This window comes from Zingiber officinale, chromosome 6A (genome assembly GCF_018446385.1).
Source record: "Zingiber officinale cultivar Zhangliang chromosome 6A, Zo_v1.1, whole genome shotgun sequence".
Taxonomy (NCBI): domain Eukaryota; kingdom Viridiplantae; phylum Streptophyta; class Magnoliopsida; order Zingiberales; family Zingiberaceae; genus Zingiber; species Zingiber officinale.
Window position 1 is genome coordinate 108,514,079 of NC_055997.1, and position 10,140 is coordinate 108,524,218.

The following is a 10,140-nucleotide window of genomic DNA, read 5'->3' on the forward strand; positions in this document are numbered from 1 at the left end:
AAATTTAAAAATTCATCATTCTTAATTTACATTATCAAATTCAATTTAGAGAGCATAAATACATTAAAGAGATTTTCAAAATTACTTTAAATTTAACGTATCCATGCTCTTAGATTTAAATTAGACAACTCAAATTTAGAGTCATAAATCTTAAATGGAAAGAAAAAAAATACTAAAAAATCTCATGATTATTTCATGAAAAAAAGGGAATAACATTTCGAAAATGAAAAATTTTGAAATTCGCATCCCATTCACGGTTCAATAAAATGTGATTTTTTTTCCTTTTATTCTTATATATTTTACTCATTTAAGTTAAATGAATTATTATTTTTACTTATTTCTAAAATTAATATTATTATTTTTACTTATTTCTAAAATTATTATTTCTTGTTCATTTTAATTCGGACAGCGGAGTCTGGCAACAAGAAGCAACTTGTTTTATATTCCTTGTGAAGATAAAATCAATAAGAGTTGAAAAAGATTGCAGTTCTATTTTATCAGGTAAGCGACGATGTAACTTATGAACAATAATATATTATTAATAATATTTATTTAATAAAAAAAACATGAGCCATAGAAATATACCAATAAAAAAAACTGAGTCAAATTGCTGAAGTTAACACTTGGGTTTATCACCATCTCGAAGATGGGTGACAAAGGACCAAACCGCGATAATTTTATTAGAAACTCTTACAATAGTTTTAGAAAAAATGGTAAAATATTCCTTCATCTTGGCACGCAAGCTGTCACCTATTAAGACATGTCGAGTATGACTTCAAACTGAGTTTGATGAGATCATATCGCGAAACAGTTCAGCCTATTTTTTTTTTTTACAATCTAGATATTGGATTCTTCTAATAGACTAATTTTGAAGATCACTGGATTAGCCCCAAGGAAATTTTCTATTGATTACTAGAATAAATCCGAAAAGTACTCGTGTTGTTGGACACCGATAGCCGATCTTCACAAAAAACTCTTATGAGAGTCATGCTCCATCAAAGTACTCAACCATGACTTATAACACGGCCGCTCCACCAATGGGCCCAAGCCCATAGATAATCGTACTTCACAATGCATTCACAACACGATCGCTCCACCAGTGGGCTTAGGCCCATGGGTATTCGTACTTCGTGTTGTGTTCTATGTTTCTCCAACAAATATAATATAAACATGGTGGCAAAAGAAGATGAATACGTTCGCCCCCAGCACCCCCGTCAACCCATCCCAGGATCAACACAGAGGAGGTAAATCACGGACGACTACTAGCCTTTGGAATAATGACTAACACATAAGAATTGATTTATGATGCTATGTAAATTCACCAAATATCTTTGCCACTGCGCCATGCCCAGGGAGCCTAATCTCCGAACTCTTGCACCATAAGAATGACCAATTATAGAGGTTCACCAAAAATAGACAAGATCCAAGTACACAAGTTTTTCTCAGAACAAATACAAAGTTTAGCCATCACATAATCATGAATAGCACAATAGATCTCTGACCTAAAAAAATTAGGGTAATAGAAGATTTAATATCTCAAATCAATGAGGCGGAGGAAAAAGAAAGCTTCAAGCTGAGGAAGAACTCAATTCTCTTCATCCTTATGGATCATGTAGAGTAGATGAATGGGAGGACGTCGAGTTGTCATTTAGATATTTACGATTTGATTCACAATTACGACGTATTTGTAGAATTTTTTTCTCTAAAAAAACATGCAACCATGAGATGCTTAGCTTTTAGGCTACCCTCCACAAGACCACAAGCACTTCTCAATTTACCTTGACCACTGATGAAAAATTTCTATGAGACCGAACCAATCATCCCATATTCAGTGTTACATGATTCATCAGGTAGAGTAGATGAACGTTCTAGGCTCTGAATTCTCTCATGCTCTTTAGCCACACCAATTACTCCCTCTCATCTTTGTTTTGTTGACAATTGGAATGGAAATGACTCAAGTGAGCATGAGAACTTTAGTCCCATTTTGATAGTTCAAGGATTAGTTGGTTGATTTATATTATTGCACATGCACGTATATATGAATAAATGTATAAGGAAAGACTCTCTCCGTGTGGGTTCATAGGGGATGTAAATCTAGAGCTCGAATCGTATTGAACCATGTTCACTCGTGTGCTAAAATTTATTTCACTCGTGTGTGAGCACGATCTGCGCGGGTCGAATATCGAACTGATCGAGGCAAAATTTGTCCAAGTAGATCAACCAACATTTTACCACATGAAATATCTTTTGCTACTTGCTTAGGTGAATAACAGATGCATTAATTGATGTTAATAGCGTATCTATAACATCGCAGGTGAAACAACTGACGATAATGACAACAAATGACCTTTAATCGATTATTTAACACAACCGGGATGCACTCTTATAGGAGGTTAGATATTGAACAAAGCAAAGACCCAAATCTCCATCCACCTGTGTTCCCCCTCACTCTCTTCCTCTCTACCATGCACTCGCTCAACATAATTACTCATGATAGTAATCGGATACTTTCTCAGTTCACCGTAATCCACAAGTGTTGCGTGGCGATCACAATCTACCACTGTATCTTGGAAATAGACAATTTGAGAAAACTTCGAAACAAAATCAAAGATGGAGCGAATCTGTTTGAATGAAACTCCGTTGAATGCAAACCTCGACGTCTCAATTTTTGAACAATCAAGAAACTTTCCTGACTTGGCACCTTCATTTCTCAACTCTACGATTCAAGCGTCTTGGGTTCGACTCAGCATCCACTCGGGAGACTCATTGTCCACTCGGGAGCACTCTGTTCTCGACTCAGTTGCACTTAGCATAAACTTGGGCGATACTACGGCTTCTTCCCGACTCAAACAGTCAACCGGCTCAACACTCAGATTCGACACTCAGAGTCGGCAGGCTCGACACTCAAATTCAACACTCAGATTCAACGACATTTGGCAGAAACAAGCTCGCTAGCCGCTTGAGATCATCCGCTCAAATCTATCAACAAATAAATCTAAATTTAGGTTTTATAAATTTGGAATATTTCTCCTATATCTCTGATAATAAGATTGTCCAACGTATTTAACATGTACTCGTGCAAAATATCAAATAGTGAACTCTCTATGCCTCTTTCCTCGAGGTATTTGTGCATTGCCTCCTGCAAGTTCTTGTCCAAGACCCTATGTAATCATAGATAAGGAATAAGATCACCATTTATTCTCCACTTTTATCTTAGACAATCTAAAAATCTATGCTAGAGAAATGAAAAAAATAAAAGAATTATTAACCAGCTCATCATTCTACTTAACCTGCATAAATTTCGATTGGAAGAACCATGAATAGAACCAAGTTAACTACTTAGTTAAACATGTAAGAACGATAAATAAGAACAGCTGCCAATTCTATCACCTACTAGCACCGACAGTAACTAGTAAGAATGATCTGCAGAAACTATGATACAGTTGTGGTGATCTCTGCAAAAGCTAAATTTAAACACTTGGTTTACCAAGTTATAACAGCTCTAGTTTCAAAAACAAACACTTAAGTTTGGCATTTCCTGCAGTGGTAGGAAAATCTATTTGTCATCGAGTGGCATAGGCATGTATGTTACAGTCCTTCACAAGGTTAAATCACTGCAGTTCAATACTTGTTCATACGTATCTTTGAAGTCACTGATTCTAGAATAAAACAAACATATATTAAAATAAACAAGTTGGTTAATGCCTAAGTTACCAAGGGCTGCATAATAACAAGTATAAATGCAAAGAACAGAACTTAAGCAAATTCAGGGTCTTGATACGCACTTTGGTCATCAGAATCGAGGATCGTCACGTTTCTTGAAGACCATGGTATCGATTCCAAGTTCTTCCCAATTGAGGTTGCAACAAAACTCTAGTAAAGGGCCTTCTCGTTTATCAATTGTCACAACCAAAGAAAGTGTAGGCTCCACATAATTGTCGTCATTATCATCTTTGTTATTCTCCTCAACATCAAATTTGTCCATCTAAGTTCATCAGCACAGTGAATTGGATGCTCTCACCAGCAAAGTCCCGTTTAAGAAAAATTGCTTGATCACCAGGATTATCAACAATCTAAAAAGGGAAGTCTTCTGGTATGTCAACAACCTGCAAATTCCCAATTCCAATGTTGATCATGGCAGCATCAGGCCACAAAATCAAATCAAGCAAATGAAATCAAAATTTCACATGTGGCAGATTTGCAAAATGTTGGATTAAAACATACATAAAAGATCATTTGAGGCATCGTTGGGAAATCAAGAGCGTCAATTTTCCTTGTCTCAGAAACTAGGAAATGATTCTTCTTTGTCAGAAAATCGTTTCAGGACTTACATCCTACGCAATGTCTACATTTTTCTAAAAAAAAAACAACTCATTACTGTGACTATTCTAGTGACACCAAGAATTAGAAATAGCCTAAAGGAACAGAACAATTTCAGAAGCAGGGAGATCGACCTGGCCACTTACATGCGCCTCCTGCGCACACTGGATCTCGAAGTTAATCACTCGCTTCAGATTATCATCTCCAGATACCTTGGAAGAATCGAATCGAGAGCGGAGAAGAGAGGAGGGCGGTTAGGATCCTGCAGCATTGCTCCATGGGAAGAGGCAGCAAGGCACGAGGAGCTGATCAGGAAACGCCGGTGGCAGACGGACGGAGCAGAGAGGAGGTGGCGTCGGAGTGAACGACGGGAGGAGCGAGGCGAAAATAGGGGTTTGCGTCGCGGACGTCAATGCGTTTATAAAAGGAGACAGGACAGGAGGGTTTCGAGTGTTCGGCGAGGGTAAAATAGTCTTTTCTTATTTTTCATTTGTCAATTTTTGGAAAGCTTTGAAAAAGTTTGAAATAAAATCTTAAAAAATAAAAAAAATATATACTTTCCTTCAATTTCCATATGACGCACAAGATATTTTCAGATAATATTCTCATTTTACACATTTATTTGTAAGAATATTTGCATCCTTTATGAGTAGATTAATAGATGAGAATTTATAGTAATGCAAATTTGATTAATACCGATAAGAAAATTGATCAAGACATTATACTTTCGACATCACATAAAACTATAACTTGTAACTCATTAGACATTATTCTTTCGACATCACTTAGAGACTATATAACTCATTACTCACTTGACCACTTATGCCCACTAAGTGGCTTTATTCAAGAGTACCTATTACGATAAACTTCTTTTTGCCATCAAATACTTAAGAAGGAAGAAAGATCCTTGTAATCGAGTTCGTTGAACTCCCAATCATGGATTTCTTCCTTGGGAATGATCAAACTTCCATCGGCTTTAATCGAATCATTCTTCGTTTTGGGAACTTCAAAAGGATGGCAATCTTGTTCTTTCTTGACTTCAAATCCAGTCGTCTTGTCGCCTTCTTTGATGATGTTCAGTTTCACCGGTATATTCATCTCAAGCTTCGGCTTCTTTGAGTTTGCCGGTCCGTGATTTGCATCCCTTTTCTCCATCTCTCTTACTTTCCTCACCTTACTATGGTGGCTCATATGCCCTCCGAAGGCTTGGGGAGTGTAGAATTCCGCGCGACAAGGCTCACATCTATAAAGTCGTTTGGGTTTGGCCGATTCACTTTGTGGATTGAGCCGGTTTGATTTTGATCTGCCATCAGTGGGATCACACCAATAACCATCATGGTTCATGGGGTTTGGGTTCGGACTAGGTTTGGCATCAAAATGATAGCCTTTGAAGTCACGTGCTTGGGGTATGAAAATGGAATTTTGGAAGCTAAAGTTAGGAACAACATTCTCCGAACACTGTTCCCTTACCGTTGTATTAAGGGTGAAACTGGAGAACGGGAAAGGGGGGAGTTCAATAGTAGATGAAAATTCGAGGCTAGGCATTTTGTTTGTGGAAGGCCCTATGGATCCGACTCTCAAACTAGTATAAATTGAACTAGGTCTTTCAGAAGTGAATAAAAAGCATTGGGAATGTTGGCTTACCATATAAATGGGCATAGTCGATTGTTGATCATCCATAGGCATTTGAACGATAGGCTCGAGGGAACGAGAGTGGAAGCCATTTGTGGCGGTGGATATCATACTATGTATGGAAGAACTAAACATGTTTTCCTATAATAGAGAGAGGAATGAATGAATCAACAAGAATAGCTTGAGGGTTTTATACAAAATTAGAGGCCATAGTAAAGGAAAGGAATGAAAAGGAAAAGGAGAAGTAAGGAAACCTATTAAGGATACACTCGAATTGGCTGAATGTATGATTATCTCTACAAAGCGGTAAGTGTTAATAGAATAAGAAGGAATAAATAATAAATACTCTCTGACAATGCTTTGTCGCCTCGTCAAAGTAGTGGGTTAAGAACAAATGTTACATTTGGTAGGATTATCTATCTGATAATATAATCAAGATTATATTATAATATTAATTACTTTATTTGGTATAATAATTAAGATTATATTATAATATTAATTATTTTATTTGGTATAATTTTAAAGTTCTAATATAATATAATTTGAATTACAAACGACAATAAAATTTTATAATCTAGATTATCATGTAACCGTTTCATTAAAAATTTAAATGTCAAATATACCCTTAGTTCATTTTCGACATCAACTGGTCATCAATGTCACTTCTGTCGTCGGCCATCGGGCACCGCCTCCGAGCATCGTGGCCATCGGCCACCTTCGAGCGTTGCAAACCGTTGCCCGCCGCCACTGCCAACCGACGACACCCCGCCGGATGACCGCCGCATCAGAGTGCTGCCAGCTGTCGCCGCAGCCGATCGCAGCAGCTACCTGCCGCCACCTCCGAGCATCGCAGTCACCACGGCCGACCACCACGGCAGGCCACTGCCGTTGGCCATCGCCGTAGACCACCGTCTCTGGTCACTGCCTCTGAGCGCCGCCAGCAACCACCTCTAGGCATTGTCGGTCACCAATCACTGCCCACCAGCCACCGTCGTTGATCGGCGCTGCCAGTCACTATTGCCATTGTCGCCGATGGTGCCCGAAGCGATTGTCGCCACCTTCGGGCACCATCGGCCACCACCGCCGACCGCCACCTCTAGCTCCGACAGAGGTACAGCGACTGCTGCTATAGGTCGTCGCTTCCGGTACAGATCGCAGAATATATTTATCATTTTATAATAATACGAATTATATTTCTTATAAAAAATATTAGATATGAAATAAAAAAATATAATTATCCTTTAATCAAGATTACATTATATTATATTATCAAATATAATCACATAATTAAAATTATATTACATTATGATCCTGTCCGAAAGTCGAGGTAACGGACGCTGAGGATGTGGCGCTCCTGTTGACCGTGCATAGACCTCCGATGAGACTAGCTTGCAAGCACAAAAACGTAAGTGCCGAGCCAGGGAGTCGTTCCCCAGCGATGACCCTCCGACACTCAAGTCAGATCTCCGGCGAAAGCAGTAAGCAAGCAAAGAAACGAAAGTGACAGCGTAATTGTAGCTACAGTAGAATGAGCATACCTTCGTCGAATCTTGGGGTCCTTTATATAGAGCTCCCAGGGGTGCGCGTGCATGCTCCTCGAGGCGTACACGCCTCTCAAAGCTTTAATTTCCCTGATATGACGTGTTAGAAAAGTGTACCTGACACCATACCTCAATAGCCCGAGCATATCCTAACAAGACAGTAAAAGCTTCTGTTGTATGATTCTCTACCTAATCATGTCACCGACCATGCTGTCTGTCTGCAGCACGGGTCTCGAGGAGGATATCGGTCGATCCTGCCTTTGTCTGCTAGTGGGTCGAATGGGTGGGCCGCTCGGCTAATTCTGTTATCTAGGCCGAGCGGGGAGGTCGCTCGGCTACTTCCGTTGTCTGGGCCGAGAGGGGAGGACACTCAGCTACTTCCGCTGTCTGGGCCGAGTGGGTCGGCCACTCAGCTACTTCCACTGTCTAGGCTTGTTGGGCCGTGTTTCCGTTTCATTGGCTGTGATTTGATCTTTGGTCGATCGGGATGTCCGCTTGCCACATGTCCCGTTGGTCAGCGCTTGCCTTGGTGATACTGGGCCTTTGAGTGTCGGAAGCTCGGTGCGAGACCGGGCTGTGGTAATGTCGGACCAGCTATTCCTTAGTCTAATCGGCTGATTGGGTCGCCCCGATCGGACGCTAGCTTGGGGGTGTTGACCGCCTTGACTTTGACCTTCCACGTGGCATTGACCTCCTGCGGGGCGGAGCCCGACCTTATCACCAGATCACATGCCTCCCCCTCAAGTCTAGTCGAAGGAGGCTGAAAGCCCGACTGACTGGACAAGGTAATCTAGTGATTGGTTGGTCGATCGGCCAGCATGTTGGTTGGACCCTAACCGGTCTATGTAGGACCGATATTCAAGGCCGCTCAGCGTTCTGAGGGTTTACACTCGCAAGATTCTTCCTTCGGCATCTTTGGATGAGTGTGAACTGTGCGGTCAATGCTGACGTAATCCGAATCTTTTCGGAATTCGTGCAAATCACCCCCCTTAAGGTCGAGCGTGCCCACGTCTAATAATGGCGCCCATTAAATGCCGCCCTGTGGAAGCGTGCCACGTGTCACGCGTCGCAGTCGCCGCACGTCTGAGGCGACAGACGCTGATGTGATGTTTGGCGGTTTGAATTCAACGGGTGGATCTGCACTCCGATTCCCGTGACCTAGATCGGGCGGCTCCAATCGGCCAAGCCCGACCTTTTTAAGGCCGCCGCGTTGTCCTCCTTCTCACTTTGCGTCTTCTTCTCCGATAATTGCCGACGATTCTGTGCGTGCGACCAGTGCTCTGACGTCTTTATGCTCCTCTCCCGTGGCGACTTTTCCTTTTCGTAAGCTCCTTCAAACCTTCCTGTCGTCAAGTTCTCGCCATCCTTTTCTCCCCGCACCACTGTTCAGGCGTGTGTTTGCGTTTTTCCTTTTCGTCTCTCGAGCTTTTTTGCTTTTCCTGCTTTCGACCATGGCCAGCTCTTCCCAGCCATCAGACATTGCTCCCGGACTCTAGTACACCACTATGGAGACCAAGTTCGACGCAGGTGACGCTGCGAGCCTCATAAATACCTTTGACCCCCTCTGACCACGAGATATGTTGGTTGGTCCTAGAAAGATCATACCGGTTTCACTGTACAAAATTTTTGTACAAGTGTCGAACCTTTCCTAAACAACCTATTGTATTCTTTAGAAATTAAATTAGGAATCGCAAACGGAACTTAACATTATTGATTCCAAATTTAACTTATCTGTTCTTAATGGTTTATATTTAAATTGTAAGCAGAACTTAACACTATTGATCCAAATCAACCTATGTTATAAATTCAATTAAATATTAATTTCTAAAATTGACTTCCAGGACTGCATAGCGAGGCACATGACCTTCTTGGGTATGGGAACATCCACCACCGCCTAGACAAAGCCTTTTAAGGAAAGCTAATATTTAATTTCCTTATATAACTCTAGGTTTAACCAAAAGGAACAATCAAATCACAAATTCGAAAAATAAACAAAAACACAACTTTGAAACGAATCCGAAAAACTAGAATCTAATGCCTCTTGTGTTTGGAATTCTTACAAAGAAGATTAACTAGCATGATGCGGAAGAAAACTACTAGTTATATCTTATCTTTGTATGCTAATAATCTCGAGATCTTCTGCCGTATTCCTCGCCTCCTCTTGGACGTCGTGTCGGCGACGATCCTCCAAAATGAACACCACCCAAAGCCTTCTTCTCCTTCTAGTATTCGGCCACCACCACCAACAAGGAGTCAAAGAGAGCAAAGGGAAAAGAGATGGAGAGAGGGTCGACCACAATGAAGAGCTTCAACAAGAGAATAAGGATTGATATCTCATGAGGCCTCCCCTCCCCTTTTTTTATATTACTTGCCCAAGGCAAATAAGGAAAGAATTTTTACAAAAATTAAAATCTCCCTCTTGTTTTTCCTTTTTCCTTTTTATTTTTCCTTTTCTTTCCTCTTGATTGATTCAATCATCAATCATTGATTCAATTGATTGAATCATGGATGATTAGATGCTTTTAATGGTCGGCCCCTTGCTTGGACACCAAGCAAGGGTGGTCGGCCACATCATCATAAAGAGAAAAATTTTTAATAAAATTTTATAAAAGAAGAAATCCTCTTATAAAATTTTACATGCTCTCTT

At 40.6% G+C, this 10,140-nt stretch overlaps 1 long non-coding RNA gene across 1 annotated transcript; it reads right to left on the minus strand.

Annotated features, from left to right (window-relative positions):
* Positions 1–2,945: 2,945 nt before the first annotated feature.
* On the minus strand, positions 2,946–4,698 carry LOC121994294. Its single transcript, XR_006115669.1, has 3 exons — positions 4,455–4,698; positions 3,291–4,106; positions 2,946–3,161 (listed from the first exon to the last, which is right to left on the minus strand). It is a non-coding gene; the product is annotated as an uncharacterized LOC121994294 (long non-coding RNA).
* Positions 4,699–10,140: the final 5,442 nt, after the last annotated feature.